This window comes from Rattus norvegicus, chromosome 2 (genome assembly GCF_036323735.1).
Source record: "Rattus norvegicus strain BN/NHsdMcwi chromosome 2, GRCr8, whole genome shotgun sequence".
Lineage (NCBI taxonomy): Eukaryota > Metazoa > Chordata > Mammalia > Rodentia > Muridae > Rattus > Rattus norvegicus.
In genome coordinates, this window is record NC_086020.1 from 40,862,553 (window position 1) to 40,888,219 (window position 25,667).

Sequence of the window (25,667 nt, forward strand, 5' to 3'; positions counted from 1 at the left end):
GAAGCACTAGGAGAAAATACAGGTGGATAGTTGGGAAATTCCAAAGTAGAAGAGGCCTTTATAAAATAACATCAAAAGCAGAAACCATAAACTAAAGTATTAAGAATCTTGGCTGTAGAACTGATCCTGTCTGAAAGAACTTCGGGGACAAATATGGAGAAGAGCCTGAGGGAAAGGAGGTCCAGTGACAGGCCCAAAATGGGATCCAGTTGAAGGGGAGGCCCCAAGGCCTGACACCATTACTGATGCTATGGTGTGCTTACAAACAGGGGCCTAGCATGGCTGCCCTTCAAAAGGCCCCCAAAGCAGCTGAAAGAGTCAGACGCGGATACTTACTCCCAACCAATGGACAGAAGCTGGTGACCCCTGGGGTCCGGGAAAAGCTGGAAGAAACTGAGAAGGAGGGCAACCCTACAGGAAGACCTGCAGTGTCAGCTAACCTGGATTCCCAGGTTCTCCCAGACACGGAGCCACCAGCCAGGCAGCACACGCCAGCTGATGTGAGGCCCCCGACACATACACAGCAGACGACTGTCTGGTTTGGACTCAGTCAGAGAAGGTAAATCTAACACTTGAGAGACCTGGGGCCCTAGGGAGTAGGGAGGTCTGGTGATGGGTGGGCATCCTCTTGGAGACAGGTGGGGGCTGGGGGGCTGGGGGGCTGTGGAACAGTCCGGGGATGGAGCAGAAGGGGGATAACGGCTGGACTATAAAAAAAAGATTAAAGAATAAATAAATAAATAAATTCAAAAAAGAGTCTTGGCGGTGTCAGTTTAAACATGAAAGTAATCAGCAGACTGAGATATAGCACGTGGTAGAGCAGTTGCCTAGCATGAGCCAGGTCCTGGGGTTCAGTCCCTGGTATGGGGTTCATGGTAAATTGGCAAGTTGCAGGAAACTGCAGAGTATGGGAAAAAATAGATTGAAGATATAAAATGTTCTTTAAAATCAGTAAGAAAAAAGATGAATACTCCAATTAAAAATAAAGTTGGCAATATATATATATATATATATATATATATATATATATATATATATATATATATATTTGTATTTGATGAGGACAGCACTCCAGCAACAGACTTTTGCATTCTCAGCAGGTGGGAGTGTAAGTTGACATAACCTCTGGAAAGGTTGATTTGATAAAATGTAGCAAAACTCTTTTTTAAAATGCAGAATGGTTGACCCAGCCGTTTTGAGGAATACATCTTAAGGAAATAATTAAGGACCTGCATGGTGACCCAGCAGGGGGATGACCCTGAAATGTTGTGGACGGAGGTTTTAGAAATTAAAAAAGTGTCACCGTCCTAAAAACCCAGTAAAGGGATGGCTAAAAATATCACACCACACCCTGGCAGAAGAAGTGCTGCCTAATCATTAGGGAGGCCGGACAGCCATTGAAGGTAATCATTAAAGGGGTGCGTGAGGAGAAAGATATCCACAGCACATTGTTTAGAAGAGAAACCCGTTATTCTACAAAATAGCCGTGTTTGTACCACAACACACCGGAGGACTTGTCTCTAGGTAAAAAGTATGTTTACTTTCTTTTCTATGTTCGCGTCCTTTCATTACTTCTATGATAAAGATGTACTGTTTTGGTAATAAGAAACAAAATGGAATTTTAGCCATCAACGTCCTGGAACCCCAGGCCTACTTCTGAGGAGTGACCTAGAATAGGAGGGTGAGGGATTGACTAGTCTTCTTCTTGACTAGCACCTCAGAAGAAGTACCTCCCAGAAGCTTCCAAGGGATACTACTCGTGTGGTGAGCATCCACGGGCCCCAGGAAGATTCACCAATCCCGGCAGTCAATCCAGCCTTAACTCTTCTCTGTCCTCATTCTACTTACAAGGACCTGGGTCTCTGCTCCGTATCAGGAATCCAGACAGGTATGTGCCCTGTAAAGGATAGCCAGGAAATCAGAGGCAAAAATAAAGACAGCCTGGGCTGAGGAAGCCCCCAGGAGCAGAAAAAGCTTCTATCTATTCTGGGTCTCTATGGTAGGATCTATATTCCAAAGTTGGGTTCTCTCTCCTTTTAATCTGCTTTTAAACACCCCCCCCCGCCCCCGAAATCTCCTGTCCCGGATGAGCTTCAATAGTAATTCATGATGGTCTCCTTTCTCTGCAAACGTTGACCGATCCACATCTGCTGCTGTCCCTGGACACCCCCACCACCACCCCCTACACACACACACACACACACACACACACACACACACACACACACACACACACACACCCCTGATTCTGGGCCAACCCCTAGGAGCCATCGAAGCAGGTATTGGAGGTGTCTGCGAGGTGGCAACACAGATCGGCAGGCTCTGGCAGGGTACCACAGATCTTTGTTAAAACCATTTACAATCATGTATTCTCTAACAGGGGCAGGAGGTACGGCCCCCAGAAATCGGGCTGTGCATCGTACCCGGGCCGCGCGATCTCAGCACAGACCTGCCCCCAACCTCTACGTCCACCCAGGGTGCGGGGTCTCATCTAGACCGAGAATCCTCGGAAAGGAAGTCCCCGCCCCGCCCCGCCTGAGGTCTTGACACTGGGGCCCCTGGGCAGTCTCCTCCGTCACTCGGGGACCTTCTCTCTGCAGCCCTGCATCTCCTCTTGGCCAGCCTAGGATCTCGGACCTCGGATCCTCCATCTCTTTGAAGGGCTGCTCTGTGGGGTCCTGAGCAGGAGCCCGCTAAGCCTTGGCGTTTGGGGGACCCGGTCGGGCAGGGCGGGGCCTGAGACTGTGCCCGGAGTTTCCACTGCCCACGCCGCGAGCATAAGGTTCAGTGATCTCAGTGTCCCGGCACACCGCAGGCCCGCCTGGCACTGGATGGGGAGGAGGCAGGGGCCCCGCCGCCATTGAGAAGATGCGCAACGAAAGGAGCCGAGGAAACTGACTCCTTACTCGGGGAACCGAGGTGACCGTCCCGCGATCAAACCGTTGCAGCTGCCGAGCCCACGGAAGGCTAGAACCCATTCACGAAAAGATGAAAGATATTAGAAAGAAAACTGAAATAGTAATAGCAGCGAGCGAGGCAGGGGAGGGGAGGAGAAGGGAGGTCCGTAAATCAGACTTCCGTGCAGGGACTCCGATTTTGCAATAAGCACTTAATTAAAAATAAAATATATTGATGCAGGGAGGCAAGTCGCGTTCCTGTGAAGGTAAAAATACAGTGGACTGACTCCCCCACACCCCACATGCTCCACCTGCCTGCTGTAATTACAGGGCTTCAGAGAGGAGGGAAAAAACACGACACAGAGAAATCTGCTTGCATATTTTTCCCTCTATTGTGCTCGGCTCATTTGAATTATAATGTGTTGCAGGCCAGAGTAGAAAATTTTGTGCCTTGAATAATGAATCCCCCTGGAGCACGCGGTACCTGTACTTCTTTTTAGTGTCCACCGAGAATAACGTGTTCGACATTCAAGTGACAACACAGAAAAGGATTTCAAAGCCCCGGGGCTCCAGCACGCTGTACACCCCGACGGTTCTTCTGCCTGCCCCCTCTTTGCCTTCCAAATGCGGCAAGCTCTTTCTTTACTTAGAATGGGTTCTTCCTTTTACACTGATCCTGGCTGCACCATAGAAATGCGGCTAAGACAGGGAGGCGCGCGTTTCTAGAATCTGAACTGGTCCTGCTTTGCACAATGCTCGGTGCTTGCTGTCTATCCAGACCATTCTAAACGAAAACATTGCCATCCCAAACCCAGGCAGGCTTTTTCGCTGTCAAAATCTCTCGGCTGTGTTTATGAGGGCTTTCTGTAGGAAAGGATAGCAAGCAATCAGGAATTTACGAAAGCTGACAGGGCTTGAGTCACAGGCGGTGCCAGAGTCTTTAGCTACTTAGTCGATGGTTCTGTGGAGATACTTGTAAGGGGCACATGCTGGATGTGGGTGTTGGGGGACATGGAAGTGTCGTTAAGATGAGAAAATGGAGGATTTACAAGTAATAAAAGCAAGTGGCCTCAAAGCAGAACTTTGCAGCAACGCTTTGTTAAGGCTTTTGTTGTCTTGGTTGAGCATTCTTTCTGGTTTGATAAAGTCTTTTTAAAAACAGGTCGCTTTCGGCTCATAAGATTAAAGTTTAGGCTATATCCTATGATAAACCCATTTATCAAAAAAAGAAATGTAGTACTGATGTAGAAGGATTTCCAATATACATTAGTAAGTATATGTATGTATATGCAGTGTATACATGCACATTATATAATGTGGATTTTTTTCTACACTTCATTATATCTTATATTTGTACTTAATTTTATATCTGTATTTACTTTATTATATTTAAACACACATATATGTATATGCATGTGTGTGTGTATATACACATGGGTTCAATGTCTATGTTTATGGGACCATCTCTGTGTTGGTACTACCTTTCTGAAGGGGATGGTTGTGGATGGAGAATTCCCCTTTTACAAAAAGCCAGTCTCGTTTTGTTTTTAAACAATATAAATTGCTGGTTTTAAAAAAGTAATGAGGTGGAATCATAAATATGGCAGCTGTCTCCTCCTCCGCAGCCAGATGAAGACTTGGTGCTGATGAGAGGTATTGTGGTAGCTGCTGCTATCCTTTTGAATAGCTGCGTGTGGCCCTTGCTTCACCTTCATCAGGACTGTTAAACGCTTCCCAAAGGAAGCCTGCCGTCCACTCTGACCGGGGTCGGGGGATGGGGCACCAACAGTCAGGGAAATGACTCAGAAAAGCCATAGAGAGGGAACAGGAAAAAGCTACAAAGACTGGGTTAATCGACATCTTTGTAACAAAGGACACCTGACTACACTCATTTACTTTCTGAGTTGGGGCACTTCCTTTGTGTCTGAGGACCACTTCAAGACTTGTTAGGTGTCTGCGTATTAATATTCTCGGAGCTCTGAGGTCAAAAGCAGAGAACTCCAAAGACTGGGAAAGTCCTAAGCTCACCAGACCCTTTGAGCCTGGCTGAACCATGGAGAACAGTTCTGTAGTCTGCTGGGACCCGTCCAGCAGACAGTGCCTTCCCTTCATTCTCTGAGATGTCCCAAGAGCTAGTCCTGCAATCCTACTGTGCTCAGATGCCCAGAGAGTGGCCCAAAGAGTCCAGAATCCTCCAGTCTTGATGATACCGGGAATGCCCAGAGAAGGAGCCATTTCTGTGACTGATTTCCACAAAGCAAACAAAACAAAGCAACAGAACGCCTCTCCCTCCTCTCCCAAAATTGCCATTAACTAAGCCAAGACCTTTTCTCCTCTTACAGCAGTTTTCTTCTCTACTTCTTGACTCTTTATACCAGATGATTCTTGGAGACAGAGACTAAGCTGAGCACTGTAGGAAATTAGTAGTGTGTTGGCCTGGCCTCTGTCAAACCAAGCCTTCCAGACTAGTGACCAACCAACGACATCACGGCTGGATGTTCTCCCAGGGAAGGGACAAAAATCATTCCCAGCTAATAAGTATTTAATTTAAGACAAAAATCTGAAACTTACGAGAGATATGATAACTCTTTCCTGTGTTTTGAAAAACTAGTAATATATGAATAATATATGTGGGGCAATGAATTTTGAGACAGCGTTTTTATGTGTCGTCCTGGCTGTCCTGGAACTTGTTCTGTAGTCCAAGATGACCTCAAACACAGAAATCTGCCTGCCTCTGCCTTCTGAGTATTGGGATTAAAGGAGTGTACCACTGCACGGCTATACGACATCAATAGTACTTTAAAAATAATTGCTAGACAAATAAAATGAGGATGAGCAGTCAAAAGACATGCCTTTAATCCCAACACTTTCCTTCAGGCGGTACAGACAGGCAGACCTCTGAATCCAAGGCCAGTCCAACCTACATATTGAGTTCCAGGATAGTCAGAGCTATATAATGAGACCCTGTCTCAAAAACAAACCAACAAGAAACAACAGTGAACCTGTGGGGGAAAACGAGGTGTCACAAAACACAAGGCACTGTGACTCTTAGAGCTGGTCAGGTTGTAATGACATTAAGATGCCCTGTCAAGTACTTTCCTTTTCCCTACTTATCTGTCCAAATCTACTCTTCCTGCTCTGTCTCCACATCTGAATCCTCATGTGGGATCAGCATGTGTGTGACCACACACACACACACACACACACACACACACACTCCACACCCCTCTAATGGGCAGAATTGGACACTGGGATATAGGAGCAGAGCCAAGCTGAATACTCTGCTCTCCCTTGCCCCTTGGCCATATCGTGATGAGTCAGCTGATTGCTTCTCTCCTCCACAGACTGTTGCTATGGGGTGCACTACTAGGCTGTCTCTCCAACATGAACATCTGCTTCATGTCCTTGACCCTTCAGACCTACTTGTTCTAGGATACTGTACTGTCCCTCGCCCATATCTCCGTTTTATTCACATTCCCTTCCCTTCCTCTTTTTCTCTTTGTTAATTTCTGGTTTGTCGTTGTCGTCGTTCTGGGATGTTGCTGGTGTTGGCGTTTTGCAATGCTTGGTATCAATCCTAGAACCTATGCTGGCTAGGCAGGTGCTCTACCACTGAGGTATACTCCTGGCACTTGATTTTTTTAAGACAGGATCTCTTGCAATAAAACTCAGGCTGGTTTTGAATTTGTGTTTCTCCTACTGTTGGTATTCTAAGCTCCACCCCCACAGCTACCTGGCAATAGCCAGGTATGCTCTGCCCCACAATTGCTTGGCAACAGCCAGCTGTGCCTGACTATAAAGGGGGCTGCTTGCCCCCTCCTCTCCCTCTTACTCTTTCTCTTTGCTCTTCTCTTGCCCTCTTCCCCTCTGTCCCTTCTCTCCCCATACACTCCCCTCCCCTTATCCTCACATGCCCACGACCGCCCTCCTTTACTTTTCCCTCGTTTTACTCTTCTTCTCTCATTAAACCTTTCCACGTGGAACCATGTTGGCTTGGTGTACTTTGTCCGGACGCAAGCCGAGATTTCAACCCCAACACCTACGCCTGTCTCTTGAGTGCCGTGATGACAGGCTTGTATCACCATATCACACTCTGTCCACACGTTTGTATTTCATCCCTTTGTAAAACCTCCTCGAATTTCTCTTCAGTGTTGCCATTTATTTCCTTCCTAAGTGTGAAATGGGGGGTGTGAGAAAGCCTGTAGAGGCAAGGAAAGTCTGAGAGGATTTAGGAATTCTCAGGCCCTTGACCAAACACTAAGCACGATGACACGCCCTGACCCAGGACTTTTCTCTGAACTTCTCTCAGGAACTAAACCTATGCTGTGGTCTCCCACACGGGCTCCTTACAGCAACAGAGAGCACATGTTCCCAAACCAAGAGAGAAGATGGTTGGCCAGCCTCGTCTACCCTCCTCAAGAAGAGTCGTGGTCATGGTTTACAGAAGAGCCACAGAGAAGAGAGAGCCTAGGAGACCAAACTGGGTCCCCTTTATCACCTGAACCACAAAGACAAAGGGCATCTATCCCTGGGAAGTGTACCACCTGAAAAACAAGGGGAATCTGTTTTCCAAGTTAGCACTAAAATTATTTGTAGGCATAAAGTGCCTTCATATTCATGCGGACAAACTCAGGAAGAAAGGTAGAAAAGTCTAGCATATGAAAGAGCAGAGGCTCACTCTCTCAGCTCCTGGGTTGTCTGGATTACACGAGGCAAGACCTATGGACCCAGGCCTAGGATTCAGAACAAAGGAAGTAGGAAGGCAGGTGCAGCAGGGATGGGCTCAGACAACTGGCCCTGCATCTGGCAGCAGGGCCTCTGGTCTGGGTCAGGACAACAGCCTCGATTGTCCCTCCCCACAGTAGCTATTACTGCTCCCAGAAAAAAGACAGCCAGGAGGCCTCCTGGCCTGAACCTCTGAATGAAGAATGCTGCTCTTTCTCTGCAGCTCCAGAGCCCAGCATCTGGGAATCAACTGCTCAGAGCTGGCAGCTCCCTCAGAGGCCCGGGCAGCTCCTCTATGGTCACATGACCCAAGACACTCTGTTCTTTGTGACAGGCGCTTGGCCAGGTGGGCAACAAAGGTCCTTCAGGTGCCCTGGCTCAGGAGAAACTGATGAAATATTAGCTATCATCTGTGTTTCCAGCGTTCATATCTTACCTGGCCTCGGGGCCACCAAATGACCCCCGGCTTGACTGTTATTCACAGTAGAAACAAAGACCACATCCAATTCAGGGCATAGAGGCCTCAGAAACACCTTCAGGGTTTTGCCTCCTGCGGCTAACGTCAGAGATGTTTTATAAAAACAAGATTGGAGGTCACATTGCTTCTTGGATAAAAGGAACTTTACTTCAAAGAAATTTACATAGTAAACAAAGCTAGGAAAACCGCCAGGTTTTCAGAGACCTGGCTGCTGAGTCTTTAGTTGCTCCTCTGAAAGAAGATGGTGGCTGAGTTCAGCTCAGCCCCCTTTCGAGCTCTGCACCTCTGTGCCATTAAGAACTCCCTGCCTCTTGCCACCTATGAAGGAGAAGTTAAAGGAAAGAAGAGATAACAGAGTCCAAATCTGGAGCCATCCTGTGCAGGCTTGAATTCCAGCTCCACTACTCACTTCCTGTGTGACACTGAGCAAGTACTTTCATCTCTGTGCCTCTGTTTCTCCACCTGAGAAATGGGCATAGCTTTGGTTCCCATTTCAGAGAGTTGCCATAGGGTCAAATACCCATGGCAGGGATGGGCATTTAGAGCTCACAAGGTCCAAAGTAAGAACACCACCGGGGCATTCTTCTTTTTTACCTTCACAGAAGGTCATTCCAAGAGTCTTTTCCTGTTACCCATTTGGTCCTGATGAAAGGAACTTGGCAAACAGGTTCTCTCACATTGAGAAGGTGCTGCTTTTCTGGAGCAATTGAAATAACCTACCCTTTCCTTCTCAGCTAGCATTCTTCTAAGCTCTCCTAAGGCAGAGTTGGGGGTGGGGGTCTAGCACTCCTTGCAGAATTGAACAGAACACCATTTCTCCCTAACTGAAGAGTGGTATGATGGAGAGGCTCTGTGTGAGCCATGGCCAGGCTTCTGTCCAGACCAGGAGCTGTCTACAGCGTCTCGCCACATACCTCATTTTCCATGAAATACTTAAACCACCTCTCCCTGCCCCACCCCCCAAGTCCCAGGTCTGTGCCCAATGTTTCCACTGCCACTGAGTCATCTAGGGGTGATTTCTTGTCATCCAGAAGCCCCAGTGATGGCCACTGAAGTACTGAGTAGCAACTGAATCCAAGTAGAAGGTGAGGACTCATTATTCTGTGGACTAGAGAAACAACCGCAGAGGACAGGGAGCATCTAAATCCAGCAGGTGTGTTCACTCCCTAACAGGCAGTGAGGTGAGAGAGCGACCGTGGCTGTAGAGTGCTAATGAGGTAGATCTAAGAGTCCTATTCACTGGTTATAAAGGGAGTCCAGTATCCCGTTGGCAAATTCCTACGGGGCAGTCCCTAGCTGCATCCCTTTCCTTCCTTACAACTTCTTCACCTCCCATCGGACTCCACCCTTTGTAGAGCAGACCCACAGGTTCCTTTGCCCTCTGGTTTCTCACTGGTTTAGGCTCATGGGAGGCAGGAACAGGAGAATGAAAAAAAGGTCACAGGATAGTGACATGTCCGGGTATATATCTCCCTGGTAACTGTCATACTACATTATGCTGGGTCCCTTTCCTAAAAGGCAAAAAAAAAAAAAAAAGAAAAGAAAAAAAAGAAAAGAAAGAAAGGAAGGAAGGAAGGAAGAAAGGAAGGAAGGAAGGAAGAAAGAAAGGAAGAAAGGAAGGAAGGAAGGAAGGAAGGAAGAAAGGAAGGAAGGAAGAAAGGAAGGAAGGAAGAAAGAAAGGAAGGAAGGAAGAAAGAAAGGAAGAAAGGAAGGAAGGAAGGAAGAAAGAAATGAATGAAGGAAGGAAGGAAGGAAGGAAGGAAGGAAGGAAGGAAGAAAAAAAGTGGAGCTTAGTAAGCCTTTCCTCCTGCTGCCTTGTTCCTAATCCCTTGGGGCCCAGAGTGGGTGGGCCTTTGCTTGCCGCTGGCCCTATGATTTCCCCTTAACTTTGTGAATGCCTCTATCAGCAGCTTCTGAGTCACCTCACCAACCTCCTGGAGCAAACCATGCCACCTGCTTCTTGAGAGAGGCCAAAGGTTGGCTAAGGGCTTATTACTCCATTTGTTTTATCTCATCTTTTCCTGGTTTCATTTTGTGAGCCACGGAAGCCTACACGTAGTGTTACATACTATATATTCTATGAAGCTGCCCCTCCAGTCTTCACAGAAATGCGTGCATGCCTCTGCAATGTTCCCAGGCTTCACAGCCTGCTTCCCATCTGTAGAGACAACCTCCCCAACCCCCATTGTTGCACATCCATATATAATTCACCAGAGCAGAAACCTCAAGGAAAATGATGACCTGCCCTCTTTGCTCATAAGGGTTCACATACCAGCTGATCCAAAAGACCTTCTCCCAGGAAAGGCACGGAGGCTGACACCCTCACAAAGGTTAAGTCATGGTGGGTAGAGCACAAGAGGTGGGGAGGGAGAAAGAAAGACAGACAGACAGACAGAGAGACAGAGACAGACAGATAGATAGACAGACAGACGAGAGCACTGAAGTCATTCTGGACATGGCTTGTACTTCTCAGTGGACAATGAGGACAGAGTACCACACACCCAGGATTTTGAGGGGGCTTTCCGTCCTTCCTGCTGTGATAACCATTACTGTATACAGCCTAGCCATTTGGCACCTCAGTAATAAACTCCTGGTAGGTGCCTGGGCTTGACCACTATAGGAGATATTATGACCGTGATTACAGATCACTGAGCTGTTGGGCAAAGTGACCAGTAATTTGCAATCTAATGGCCATTCAGCGGGGGCCATTCATATTATAAACCTTACCCTGCAATTGCAAAACAACCAACGATCTCTAATGTAGCAGTTTTCCCATCAAAAAGCCCAGCCTCTGCTTTTGATTTCTGCTACTCAGTGGCTGTGCCAGCTTTGGCTTTAGATTTGGAAAAGCTCAACAAGGGCGTATGAAATGATACCCTGCTTTTTACGGGCCCTGAATGGGAAACACAGGCAGTTCTGTCAAGTGGAAGGGGGCCTTGGGGGAGGGGGGCAGCGAAAGAAGCATCTGGAAGGCAATGGAAACTGGCCCCAAACCTCTTTAGAACACAGTGAGTGTTGCCTGGGAATTTGGGAAACCAAGAGAGCCAGGCATGACATGCACAGAGAGGCTGTGTGTGTACACATAGGTCCAGCTGGGTGCATAGCCCAGCCCATATGCACATATGCACAAAAACATGCCCATGCTCACACTTTCATACACACATACAGACCTGTGCTCTGAGAGACAGACAGGCAGGCAGACAGGCAACTTCCTTTAACCACAGGATTATTTGCTGACAAACGCCAAGGTCACATGTTGAGGATCTCTATTAATTGTTATTTACAAATTAGGCATAGAAAAACCAGACCAGGGCTATTGGCCCTTGGGTCAATAGATTTTAGTTTACAAAGAAGACAGGTGCCATTTCGGTCATAGTCTATTGGGACACCTCCTCAGAACTATACAGCACAAGCAACAGGAAACTGCTGGGCATGCATGAGTTCAAATCCATCATCAGTGACCAGCTTGACCTGGTAGAAAGCAGGGAGAGAATCTATGATTACCTTCCTGCATAGTTTATGGCTCAGTTTTTCTGAATCTTAGTTTTCACAATTGTTAAACAGGGAAGATAACACGGTCCTGGTCTATCCCTCAGCAGGTGTCTGTGAAGCAAATGAATTCTTATCTGTGTGTTCTTGAAAACTAAAATATGACTTACAGAGACCACACTTCACTATGTATTGGCCTGCTACAGGAATGAACAGCACTCTGCCCGACTACTCTATTGTCCTTCCCTGTTGCTTATGGAGAATGCCCTGTCCTTAGTGTTTGGAAAACATAACCTATATTGTAGAGGGTCAGATTCATGAGTCTGCCTCTACAGTGCACCTCCACCACCCAGAAAGGGGTGGAAAGGAGAGAGGCTGGGAGGGACTCACTAAGGGAAGGAGGGAGGGAAGGACTGAGGGAAAGAGGAGGAGGGAGACGGAGGGAGGGTAGAATAGCTAGCTGTGAGAAAGGTAATAGGACTCACTTCAGGCACTCTTTGACTTGGACAATAACGTTGAAGAGTAGTGGCTCCCCCACATGAGATGAAACCTTGGCTTTCCAACTGTTGGATTCTTTCATAGATTAAAGAGACAACCTGCTGTGTTCCCCAGCACTGCAGGTCCTGGTGAAATAGAGCAAAGCTTCACTGGTGGGAAGTCTACAGCTTCCCTTCCTAATCCCTACAGCTGTTCACTCCCAGGGTGTAGACTCAGTGGGAACAACTTCCACTGGAACTTAGTGAAAGCTGCCTGTGACACTGCCTACTTCCTAAGCTCCAGCCTGGTCCTTGCCTGCTCCTATGACATGCGACCACTCAGCAGTATTGGGTCAGTGAAAGCTCGCCTCAGTGAAGCGAGAGAACTAAGACCAGAAAACAGGAGAATCAGGCCAAGGGAAATGCCGAACAGCAGATGGTTCCTGTCGCTCTTGCCTGGCTTCAGTTGGATCTAGATGTGAGCTACCTAGCTATGATAAATTTGGTGGGGTTTGCAATGGACCTGGAAGGAGAAAGGAAAGACCATGGTAAAATGCTAAAGAAAGGTGGGTGGTCAAGTAAGAACTCAGGAAGCTCAACCTGTCAAACACAGAAAGAGTTATCATTAGAAACCGTGTTTGGCTCTGGTTGACTCCTCCAAACCCATTCCACCATAGAAGATTAATCTAGACAAATCCAGTAATCCCAGTGAGACATGGAAGGAAACGTCTCCCTATTAAGGGCAAGGCACAGACAGAGATGTCCCTCTTTCTTTTGATGTCATCACATTAGTACATGACACCTGAAACAGCTGCAATGATGAAATGAATATCAAAGAGGACAGAGGGAGAAGCACAAAGAATACAGGTCCCTGGTGATGTCATTAATCTAAGAAATACCCAAGCTTGGCATCTCTCCAACTAGCACATATAATCTTCCAATTATATGAGATAGTGATGTGCCCTTTATTTCCATCCGTCTCTGTCAGGTTTTCTGTTAATTGCAGCATAGAGTTCCTTAGTTGATAGGACACAAGCCAAAGGGAACTGGAAAATTAAAGCCAGAGTGGACCGATAGACAAACTCAATGGTTATCTACTGAGGGCTATGTTCAACTCACCCATGTAAGCCCTGGAGCTTCCCCCAACAGCCTGCAGCCAGCTGAGTCTACAGGTGTAGAGCTCCCAACTGCAAATGTCAGGGAGTTAGAAGATGCAGAGCCATCCAGTCCGTTAAAAGAATTCATTCAAGGGCTTCAGAGGACACAAATGTCCAGGCCAGTTGGACACTTCCCATTCCCTCTGGGACCCTCTCTTAGCCTCATCAGCTGAACCTCACAGCTGTCAGGAGGAGAGACTCCAATAGCAGAAGGGTATTCTATGGAGCCCATCTCAGAATGCTATACCCCCTGAACAGCTGGGGTTCTGGGGCACTGGTGCCCTAGGAAAACATTCTAAAATAGTAGAAAGGCACATTCACAAGCATATCCCTACTTGTCACACCCAGGGTGGTAGACAGGTCCAGTTGAGCAGGATTCTAGCAGAGGCCAGCAGGCTTTCTGACTCTCAGTTAGAGGTCTTCTAGGTCCTTATACTCTCTGTGGCTCTATATCTCTCAGCGAAGTGGGCGGTGCAAAGAACATCACAATTGAATTCCTTACCATCCACAATTACACAAGATACAAGTGGGACAGCTCAACAAAGACAACTCTTGGATAAGTGGGAGTACAAACAAGTAAGAAAGGGCATTTGTGCTCATCACTGACCACTGAGGCAGGGCTGGCGTTCAGGTCCTCTCCCTCATGGCCACTGCAGTTTCTTTCCTTGGCCGGATCACAAGATCAAGACAGGAACGCTGAGAACAGGAGGCTAGCACTCAGCAATGAGCAGTGCTGCTTCACAGCAGCCTCTTGGGAATTCAGCTCCCTTCTCACCTGACTCTTACAATCATAAGTCACGAGCTAAAATGTTTCTGCAGGATGATTCTGGCCAACAGGAACTGATAGAAGTTATGAGGTGTCCTGACTTCAAAAGGAGGAAGGGCATTTGCCTGTGGATATAGAGTCAAGGCTGTAGGTGAGCCCTGTCCTCAGGTAGTGTGGGCATAGACCAAACCAAGGGGCATCTTTGTCTTGGCAGTCACACCTCCTCTAATTAGGTATAGGCTCCAGGAGTCATCCAGAGTCAACTCCGTTCTGTTTTCTGGATTCCAGAGATTCTGGATTGCATCCATGCTAGTCTGGAAGACACCTGAAAGCTGTAACAACCTCATCCCCATCGAGAGGACACGAGCCAAGCATAACATAGTGCTTACCAGCAGGCCACAGGCTAGACTCACTGGTGGTGAATTTTGCCATGAGCATCACCACACATTTCCATCAGAGTCTCTTAGAAGCAGCCTGAACATCAGAAGTAGGACATCGTTGTCCTAGTTACAGTTCTCTGTTGCTGTGATAAACACCATGACCAAAACCCACTTAATGGAAAGGAAGGGCTTATTTGGCTTCCACTTCCACATCATGGTCTACCACTAAGGAAGTCAGAAAAGGAACTCAAGGCAGGAGCTGATGCAGAGACCATGGAGAAGCTCTGCTTACTGGTTTGCTCTCCATGACTTGCCGAGTCTGCTTTCATATTCACTGATGGGTCACCTGCCCAGGAATGGTACTGTCCATATTGGACTGGACACTCCTTCCTCAGTAATCAAGAAAATACCCTATACACATGCTCACGGGCCACATCCCAGGTCAGCTGATAGATGCAGACATGGGCAAGGTAAGTTTGGACCAGCCTGGGATGCAGCACAAGGCCCTGTCTCAAAAGAGTCAAAAGAAGGGGCTGGGGATTTAGCTCAGTGATAGAGCGCTTACCTAGGAAGCGCAAGGCCCTGGGTTCGGTCCCCAGCTCCGAAAAAAAGAACCAAAAAAAAAAAAAAAGAGTCAAAAGAAGAGAACAGGGAAGAGAAGGAGAAGGGAAGGAGGAACAGAGGACCAGAAGGAAGGAGAAAGAGAAAGAATTCTTGATGGGGGCTTCACATGGCCACAGTAGGTCTGCTATTAATTACAGATGAGAACTGACTCGGGTATGAACAAACAGACCTTATGATATGGGAACGTAGCACAAAGAAGCCTGTCAATCCATCATGCAACCATACACCTATGTCCTGACACAGGGGATAGGGTGATTTTGGGCAGTGGAATGTCTGTCATCCAGAATGGTAGCAAAGGATCCTATGGAAGTGGGGGGGACAAGAAATTCCTTCAAGGTAGTCATCCTTCACTGCTGTCCCCTTTCCTCCCTCATTGCCAAGAGGGGCACCACAAAGGGGCAGCACTGTCTGTGGAATGTGTTGGAGCCCGAAAATGCAAACCTGGAGGAGTGACTGCTCTTTCAAGAACATGGAGCCAGGATGAGCTGGTCGCTGCAGTGCCAGGTTACCAAGCCAGTCCCCAGAGACTGAGGCTGAGGGGCTGGGGACTCTAGTTGAGGGAGCTCTACAGGAGCTTCAGTGTTGCAGTCAGCCAGTCCTCCTAGAGCAATGGTTCTCAACCTTCTTAATGTCATGACCTTTTAATACAATTCCTCATGCTGTGGTGCCCCTCCCAACCGTGATTCATAACTGTAACTTTGCAACTGTTATGAATCATAATGTAAGTATCTGTGTTTTCTGATGGTCTTAGGCAACCCCTGGGAAAGGGTCATTTGACCCCTGCAAAGGGGTCTCCACCCATAGGTTGAGAACTGCTACTCTAGAAAGACCTACACTGGCAGAAAGGCTGAAAGATAAAGGATGAAGGATGAACGATGAAGGATGATGGATGAAGGACGAAGGCTGTAGACTTGGTCCTTTAATGGAGCTGGAATATGAGCTCTGCTTCTCACTGACTTACATTTTGTGAGCCTCTTAACTCCTGCAGCCAGCCGTCCCACTGCTGTGAGGTGTCCATTCCACAGCCTGATAGACCTCAAGGAGATACTGTCTGTGTTGGTTATGTGCATGATTATTTTCCTGTGAAAATTCGGGCTCTGTGTGCTGGGACAGGAAGTGAGAAAAGCAAGCATGGGTCAGAATCCTACCTCCACCCCTTCCTGCTTCCTTGGGCCTCTTTCTACATCCTCTACCCTTCATCCAAGAGAAGGCTTTCAGCCTGACTGAGCCTCCTCTCAAGCATCTCTAAATTGATATCCTTCGATAGCACTACACCATCCTGTGGACCTCTGCTGCAGCTTCCCAAAGCTATCCCCACCTCCAGCCTGTCCTGCAAGCCAGACCTCATGTGCATATCTGATCTCTTCTTTCTCTTCCATTACTAACTCCATCCCAAGATGTCTGCTCCCCCGCTAATGCTCAGAAGGGCCCAGGAAACCAACGCAGCACCCGCCACTTAACTTCTCCAATTGCCTTCCATGCTGCGACCAGGACATTTTCTACTCTCTTTTTAAAATCTTCTGTGACAGTTTTATTAATTGCATTCCCGGTACACATTTGCAATTAGCTCCTCTCCTCGTTGTTGAGATCTGGCGCCTGATAAAAAGCAACTTATCAGAGGAAGGTTCATCCTGGCTCACAGTTCAAAGGGGCAGGACCTATAGTGAGTGGGAGGGGCAGCCTGGTTGTGGCAGTTTGAAGTGTTTGAAGCAGAGAAACGAATGCCGATGTTAGGTTCCTTCCTCCTTTTAATTCCATCTGGAATCCCAGTGTGAGGGATGTGGTCACTAACATCTGAGTGGTTCTTCCCTCCTCAAGTAGACCTTTCTGGAACCATCTTCACAGACATACCTATGTGTGTGTTTTCATCGGGATTCCAAAATCTTGTCAGGTTGACGATGAAGAGAGCATTTACATGAGTTCATTTCCCTGGGGTCTTAAAGGCACTACGGTCCTTTTATTATCTCCAGTTTTGTCCTGGTACTGGCACCCCTACTCTCACCCCACTCTTCCTTTACTGTCACTTCTGCTACAACTTTTCCTTGAGCACAGGGCTATCAAGTTCTTGCCTCTGTATCTCAGTAGGGTTCGCTCCTTTGGCTTTGTGTCTGTCTGTCTGTCTGTCTTGTGTTGCTGTGCTAGGGATGGGACCTAAGACCTTGAACATCCTCTGCAAGGGGTTATACTGAGCTCCACCCCAGCCCCAGACTCCTTGACACACTGTAGTCAAGGGTTATCTCTTGACCCCTGATCTCCAGGGCCCAGCACTACTATGGGACCGATGCTGAATACATACTGTCCAGTGAATAAATACTAGTATTCACTACAATGTCTGCAAAAAGCTATTACAATTTGAACCTAAAAAGTCTCTCTGAACCCCATATGTTGAAAGACTTGTATCTTAGTGAAGGCAGATAATAGAACCTTTAGGAGGTGGGGTGCAGGAGAAGGAAGCTGGGCCATTGGGCTCATGCTATAGAAAAAAGATAATGTGACTCTGGTCTCTTCCCAAGTACCATGAAGTCAACAACTTCCCCCGCTATGTACCCTCACCATGACACCTTGTGACAGGCTCCAAAACATTGTGCCAACTGACTTTGGACAAACCAAACCAAACCAAACAAACAAAAACCTATGACATTGTACGCCAGATCAAACCAAACCAAACCAAACAAACAAACAAAAACCTATGACATTGTACGCCAGATCAAACCCTTCCTCTCTTTGAGCTGAATTATCTCCAGTATTTTGTGATAGAAAGCTGGCTAATATACTTACTCTCTACGCTCATTCGCTAAGCAGTAAGTAAACTGTCTGGCAGGTGCTTAGAATGTCTAGAAGGAGGGACAAATGAAATGAAAGGTTCCAAATGACCCTAAGGAGGCTTGCTTCCCCCTGCCATACACTCAATCATATCAAATTCTAGCCAGATCTGGAGACACAGAACACGGTCATCCAGCAGTAACTTGGAGCACGTATAAGAGGACATGAACAAGCTGGTCACACAACAAATTCCACTAATACCTAAACCCTTCCTAAGAAAAACCCAGCTGTTTAAAAAAATGCACCCCCCAAGAAATAAGAAATATGTCCCAGTGAGACGGTTCAGTGGTTAGAACAACAGAAGTTCAGTTTCCTGCCTCCACATTGGACAGCTCACATCACCTATAACTCCAGCTCCCGACAATCCGACACTGTCTTCTGAACTCTGTGGGCACCTGGACTCATACGTGTGCGTGCCCATTCACATGTACTTAAAAATAAAGGAAATCTTAAAAGAGGGCTCTCTTAGAACAAATGTCATCTGGAGAAGAATTTGTGTTGAAAGTTGGGGGTCCCTCTAACACATACTAACATGCCATGCATGCATGAGTATCCTTTCTCCATTTAAAGTGTGGTTACCACAGTTTGCGGTCCGTTGGTTAAATATCTAACTCTGGCCAGAAATGCTATACGAAATGGAAAGCTAATGCTGGTTTTTGTATGCCCGACACAGACAATCACGGAGCTTAGTAGGTATTCAGTAAATATCTGTTGGCTGACTAAGCTCATTCATCACTGGAACAAATGCTGACCGTTGGCTGGAAAGTGTCACCGTGAATGCATCTGAAAGAGAAGGAAAAGAAAACCAGGGGTAAGGAGAAGTCAAATCAGGAATGAATTACATTTTAAAGAAGGGAGCGGAGCAAACCCAGGAAACCAGGACATGCTCTACCCTACTGACTGGCAAATTCAGAGCACTGAATACCACGCGCTGTGAATAAAACCCTGCTTGCCTAGCCCAGGTTAGCAAAATCTATATATTGTTTGCGTTCTGCTTCCATGAGAGCAATGAGAGTGCTGTGGCTGTCCCATGTCAGCCCTCCAAGAGCAACTGTCCCAATCAACTGCCGACTGTAATTAGGGAGTACTGAGAAGGGCTTGTTGGAGAGAAATCAGCTTGCATATTTTTCCTCCAATTGTGGCTGGCTCATTTGAATGATAATGGATTGCAGTCAGGGGTGTAACCCTGACTGCCTTAAATAATGAGGCAATCTTGGACGCCCAGTACCTGAGCTGCCCGTTACTGGCCAGTGACAAAACAAGACGGGAATCTTAGGCGATAACGGAAGAGCTCAAAGTGGCAGGAGACAGATGCTGGGAAATACCCCACTGCAGGCACCATCAGGAGTTCCCATCCCTGAGAGCTTCATTTGTTTTATTCATAGTCATTTTTCCAGCTGAGAGACCTTAAAGGGGGCTGGCCATTGGCATCCTGAGGTGATAAAACACTGGGGTAGGCGACCAAAAGAGGTGCTGAATCCCCACTCCCAGGGGAAACTTAACACCCATGGAGCCTGTTTTCATTTTCTAGAATGCTCAGATGTGGGGACTGAGGCTGTGTCATTTTGGAGATTTTCAAAATCACTTTAGTTTTGTTAATATGCTGTCCCTTGCTGTGTGTGTGTGTGTGTGTGTGTGTGTGTGTGTGTGTGTGTGTGTGTGAGATGTGTGATGTGTGTGGTATATAAGTGATGTGTATATGTGTGATGTGTGGTGTATGTGAATGTGGTGTGTGTGTATGTGAATGTGGTGTGTGTGTGTGTGTGTGTGTGATGTGTGGTTTATCAGTGGTGTGTGTGTGTGTGTGATGTGTGTAGTGTGTAGTGTGTGTGAATGTGGTATATGTGTGTGGTATGTGTGTATGTGTGTGGTATATGTGTGATATGTGTGGTGTGTGTATGTGATGTATATGTATGCGGTGTGTGTTTATGTGGTATATATGTGTGGAGTGTGTGTGAGGGGTGTGTATGTGGTGTACGTATGTAAAGTGTATAAATGTGTGGTATGTGTGGTGTGTATGGTATTGTGTGTGTGTGTGTGTGTGTGTGTGTGAGATGTGTGATGTGTGTGGTATATAAGTGATGTGTATATGTGTGATGTGTGGTGTATGTGAATGTGGTGTGTGTGTATGTGAATGTGGTGTGTGTGTGTGTGTGTGTGTGTGATGTGTGGTTTATCAGTGGTGTGTGTGTGTGTGTGATGTGTGTAGTGTGTAGTGTGTGTGAATGTGGTATATGTGTGTGGTATGTGTGTATGTGTGTGGTATATGTGTGATATGTGTGGTGTGTGTATGTGATGTATATGTATGCGGTGTGTGTTTATGTGGTATATATGTGTGGAGTGTGTGTGAGGGGTGTGTATGTGGTGTACGTATGTAAAGTGTATAAATGTGTGGTATGTGTGGTGTGTATGGTATTGTGTGTGTGTGTGTGTGTGTGTGTGTGTGTGTTTGTGTAGCAGGTACTAGGGATGGGATGGTAGGCAGTGACAACACGGGCATTTGAAAATCCAGGGACTCAGGTTTGAAGTCTAATCTCTCACCAGCTGTGGGCCGGTGTGGTTCATTTTCCCTGCTTATAGAATGGATGGATAATAACAACAGCATTTGTCTAATACGCAAAGCTGCTGTAAGGTTTACTTGTATGAAGCAACAGAAAATATACACGGAGAGTACGCCCAGTACTCACTATGATCAGTATGTCTGCGCGCAGGGCAAGCACATACTCCAAGTCAGTCAGCTGAGAACAGTGTAGGCTCTGAATGACAGTACTCTAGGATAACTGAGCAACAAACTAGCTGGGCGACCTGGGCCAAGTCACTTCCTTTCCTTGAGCCTCTGTCTCTGTTAAACGGGAATGCCTAACAGTAACAGCATAGAGTTGCTATTAGAAATTAATTACCTGTCACGCACCTAACGGCGCCTGCCATGGAGCACTTACTACATGACAGTAGTATTGGATAAGTGTGACCGTGTTACAATGCTGCCATCACTGGCACAGTCATCATCATGGTCATCATCTTCACCTTCTTCTTCGTCACCGTCATCATCTTTTCCATCACCGTCACCTTCCAAACAAAGTTTAGCCTTAACATACAAGTGTTGGGATGTCTTGTGTGTTCATTTGGGTAGCCATCTGGTCATGTCTGTGTGCTGAATGTCTCCCGCTGGCAGCAAGTTGAAGGCAGGTTGGAAGGGTAACCTCTACAGTGATCAGAATGAGGAAGACGGGATGGCAAATCCCAAGCCACCCTTAGAAATGCCTGTAACTAAGACCTACATGCCTGCAAGGACTCATTTCTCTGTTTCTCTGCGCTGCCTGATCTCCAGGGTCAAAGCTTAGCTTAAGTGACCCTCCCCCACTTCTCTCCACCTAAATTCCAGTGGGGGGCTGTTTTACTTAAGTATGAAATCCACTCTAATTCCCCTAGCATAGGACACCAAGATGTTCCACATACAACATGCTATTATTACACACAGATAATTATGTCAGCCATATGAGATTGGGGAGCAGAGCACAGACGAGGTAAAAATGGTCTAAGTCCGTGTCTCGACATCCACCCTGATGAAGACACCTTGGGTACCACTCCCATCCAGAAATCTCTCAGGAAGCAGCCTGTGGCCCTCGCTACACCCACCCCCCATTCTTTCCCTCTCTGGTTATGTTATTTCTAAGTGCTCTTTCTTGCAGAAGCTTTGGCCCCAGCCCACTTGTTCCCCCAAGGAGCACCAGAAACCCACACCCCAACGAAAGGACACACCTTAATCCATCCTCAGCTTGTCAGGGATTCGTGACTGTCAGAGAACACAGCGCTAGAGCCTAGACAGTGCTCATCACCCTGTCACCGGGACAAAAGGAAGGAATCCCATTATGTCACCTTCGCAGGCAGGAGACAGTGACAATTCCCCCCCTATAAACAGCACCCTGACACTGTTATGATGTGTCTCAAGCACTCCTAATCAGTATGAAAGTGGAGAGAGTCTGCAGAAGCCCTTCAGCCGGAGAGATGCCATTCATCTGGAACCTCGGTCCCCTGTTGTTATTGAAATGACCTGGCTCGAAGCAGCTGCTGCATCCTTCCCACCAAGCATAAACACGTAGCCAGTGGCAGCCTCCGCTCAGAGCTCCTGCAGCTGAACCCCACAGGTCAGGGGCATCCAAAGGCAGTCTTCACGTTGCCACCTGTACTTTCTTAAGGCCCTCTCTGCATCCCTCCCTCCAAACCGTAAAAAGGGAAAAGGGTTTTTCACTTCTCCAGAAGGGACTTTTTGTTCTAATCTGAAAAAGACTAGCTTTTCTTCCTCTTAGTTTCTTTTTGACAGTAGTTTCTTAACAGCGACGGGGTTTGTTATTTGCTTATAAATGTGCTTTAGATTGAACTCTGCTCTCTCACTGAAAATTATTTAATGATGTCGAGCAAGCACTTCACAGTGAATGAACCTGGCAAGCCCACTGAAGACATGAGTCAACTGAACATCACTGGGCATGAGAGGTGCTGGCCCATGAGCTTCCTAGAGCACTGTTCTGAGGAAAGAAGACTTCTACACACCATTGTGAGGTGGGGAGCTGCAAGCAGTGTGGATACAGTGCCAGAGACATGAGCATCCCTCCTTAGCAGGGGTCAGACAAGCAAGAATGAGGCCCTCGTGTTTATGCAGGGGTCCCAGGGCAGAGCCAGGGAAAGGTCACTGAAGATTACAAACCCTGGGTGATGTGGTCATATTGTTGTTCAGGGCCTGATCTTGTCATGACTGATTGTGTTTGGTTTCCCTTGTGGAAATGACACCTTGCATGGGAGGCACAAGAAAGAGAGACTCTAGTCCTTTCAGGCAGACTCTTGACAGAATTTTGCAGGTCTTCTCACATCATTCAAATAAGTCAGTCATGGCCCCTTCCTCTCAGGCACTTGGATTGATTTTCTAATCTGATCAAGTATGCTCAGTAAGGGTCACTGGGCTGATGTTTGTTCCTCTTTGAAAATATTATAGCTGAGGGTTTTGAGGATACGGCCCTTGTTCAAGGTTTGGAGAGCGGAAGGGAAGGAAGGAGGAAAGGAGGGTGGGATAGAGATGGGGAAGAAAGGAGAGAGAGATGAAGAGGAAAAGGGGGAAGAATGGGAGAGAGGGATGGAAGAGAAGAGGGAGGAGGAATGAAGGAAGCAAAGGAGGGAGGCAGGCAGGGAGGAAAGGAAGGATGGAAAGAAGAAGGAAGGAGGAAGGAAGCAGGGAGGGAGGGAGGGAGGGAGGGAGATGGATGAGTGCCAGGGCACATCCTCAAAGGACCTGTTCCTGACCAGGTTTCCCTAGAGGATCCTGGTTGTACCTAAGAGTCTAGATCAGGTCCACCCCTGCCAAAGACAGCACTGGGCTGGAAAGATGGCGCAAAGTGGCTAGCTTCCTAACAACACTAAGTAAGCCTCGGGCCTCTCACACTCTCTGGAGAGGCTGACTCAAGCCTGAGTCCCAGTCTTGCTGTCCAGCCTCCCAGCTAGTGCCCTTAAAAACTTGCTGACCTGCTCCCTCACTTTCCCTCTTAGGGGGCTCCACCAGTACCCACCTCTCAGGTATCTTTTGGTAATAAGCTGCCCATAATATTCATAAATTACTCATCATAGCATTTGGACATTAAATAGATATCAGTGACTATTAGTGGTCCTTTCTAAAGCAGGAAACACTCAACCTTTATCCATATGGTTAAGAAGCCATGCTTTTGATTTCCTCATTGATATGTTTTGCAGTGCAGTGGCATATGATACAGAGGGAGGGGGTGCCTCAGTGGGCCCAGACTGGCATCCCTCCATCCCCCATCAGGTACCAGTCATATGTCTATTATAAAATGAAGTTTATCTGGGGCATTGGATATGGGGTGTGGGAAAGAAAGGGAACAGAGAGAGAAAGAGAAAGGAGAGAAAAAGAAGGGAAGAGACTGGCAGAGAACACATGGAGAAAGAGAGAAAGGGGGGAAAGGATGGGGAGGGGAGAGAGAGAGGGGAAGGAGGAGGAGGAAAAGGAGGAGGAGAAGGGAGAGGAGGAGGAGGAGGAGGAGGAGGAGGAGGAGGAGGAGGAGGAGGAGAAGAAGAAGAAGAAGAAGAAGAAGAAGAAGAAGAAGAAGAAGAAGAAGAAGAAGAAGAAGAAGAAGAAGAAGAAGAAGAAGAAGAAGAGAGCCTTTGTCCTTTTATAGCAAGCCAGGCTCATATACCTGGTTGTTGCTAACTAACTGTTAGGCAAAGCCTAGAAGAAATGCTAACACTCCTCCTCACAGCTTGTTCTTTGTCCCTTCCTTTCATCCCTGCTCTCAGCCACAATTCTCCTACCCAAGTTTAAAGTTATCAAACTTCAAGGCAAGCCTAGATTTGAGGGCCAGAGGAACTGGTTTCAAATCCCAGATCTGCCTCTTGGTGGTGGATCACCTCGGGGCAAGGGTTGTTGATCTCTCAGTTTCCCCTTCAATAAAAACAGGGTACCTCGGGGTTGGGGAGTTAGCTCAGTGGTAGAGCATTTGCCTAGCAAGCGCAAGGCCCTGGGTTCAGTCCCCAGCTCCGAAAAAAAGAAAAGAAAAGAAAAAAAAAACAAAAACAAAACAAAAAAAAAACAAACAAAAAAACAGGGTGCCTATAAGGCTAGGCATGGTGGCATACACCTTTAATCCCAGCACTCAAGAGGCAGTTTCTTAGGAATTGCACTGGAGGGGCTGAGAGAATACATCAAAAAATATTTAGAATAGTGTCCAGTGCATCAGTGGCTCAGCAAATTCATTGTTAAACTAATGGTCGATGAGGGTCTAGTCAAAGACGGCTTAGTCATGAAATGTTTGGCACACATTTTTGCCTCAGTTCCATATCCCCAGCATAAAAACAGTCAAACAAATAAACACCAGATGCAGACATGGAGACACATTCTCTCAGCATAGGGGAACCAAAGACAAGAGATGTCTGGAATTTGGTAGATGGCTAGTTAGTCTTGTCAAACAGGTGAGTTCCAGGTTCAGGAGATGAACTGTGTCAGAACAACAGAGAGGAGAACAACAGAGGAAAACACTGAACATCCGATTCTGACCTCCACATGCATATGCACACATATGTAAGCATAGAAGTATTGGTCCGGTGTTTCCTCTCAGCCTCACGGTCCCAGAAATAAAGACTCAAACTCAAAATATATTTATCAACACTTCAGCCATATAGCTAGGCTCTTCTCTGACTAGGTCTAACTTAAAACATCCTATTTACTTTAACCTACATCCTGCCATGTGGCTGTCACCTGTGACCAGGCACCATGTGTCTGTCTCCTCACATCTTCCCAGAAGGAGCTCCCACACCTGGCTCAATCCCAGAATACTTTTTACCTCCCAGATGTCCCCGTTTCTATTTTCTGCCTAAGCCATAGGCCATAGACTTTTTTTTTAAAATATTTATTAACTTGAGTATTTCTTTTTTTTTTCTTTTTTCTTTTATTAACTTGAGTATTTCTTATATACATTTCTAGTGTTATTCCCTTTTCCGGTTTCCGGGCAAACATCCCCCTCCCCCCTCCCCTTCTTTATGGGTGTTCCCCTCCCCATCCTCCCCCTTGTCGCCCTCCCCCCAACAATCTAGTTCACTGGGGGTAACTTGAGTATTTCTTATTTACATTTCAATTGTTATTCCCTTTCCCGGTTTCTGGGCAAATATCCCCCTAACCCTTCCCCCTCCCCTTCTCTATGGGTGTTCCCCTCCCCATCCTCCCCCCATTGCCGCCCTCCCCCCAAAATCACGTTCGCTGGGGGTTCAGTCTTGGCAGGACCAAGGGCTTCCCCTTCCACTGGTGCTCTTACTAGGCTATTCATTGCTACCTATGAGGTTGGAGCCCAGGGTCAGT

The 25,667-nt window shown here is 47.0% G+C and overlaps 3 long non-coding RNA genes across 9 annotated transcripts in view; 1 reads left to right on the forward strand and 2 right to left on the reverse strand.

Annotated features, from left to right (window-relative positions):
- Nucleotides 1–1,717: 1,717 nt before the first annotated feature.
- LOC134485831 (uncharacterized) lies at nt 1,718–6,581 on the forward strand. Its single transcript, XR_010064068.1, has 2 exons — nt 1,718–1,888; nt 2,381–6,581. It is a non-coding gene; the product is annotated as an uncharacterized LOC134485831 (long non-coding RNA).
- A 4,883-nt stretch (nt 6,582–11,464) lies between these two features.
- On the reverse strand, nt 11,465–12,527 carry LOC134485595 (uncharacterized). Its single transcript, XR_010063743.1, has 2 exons — nt 12,075–12,527; nt 11,465–11,571 (listed from the first exon to the last, which is right to left on the reverse strand). It is a non-coding gene; the product is annotated as an uncharacterized LOC134485595 (long non-coding RNA).
- LOC103691449 (uncharacterized) overlaps nt 12,528–25,667 on the reverse strand; it is a 48,026-nt gene continuing 34,886 nt past the window's right edge. For 4 of the 7 annotated variants that reach the window (XR_010063739.1, XR_005500614.2, XR_005500609.2 and 1 more), the window contains 3 exons: nt 21,575–21,652; nt 20,716–20,881; nt 18,505–18,598 (listed from right to left, as the gene is read on the reverse strand). This is a non-coding gene — a long non-coding RNA (uncharacterized LOC103691449). Of the gene's footprint in view, nt 16,589–16,843; nt 18,599–20,715; nt 20,882–21,574; nt 21,653–25,667 lie in introns of those variants that run through there. The other 3 variants (XR_005500611.2, XR_010063738.1, XR_005500612.2) reach the window with 3 other exon arrangements.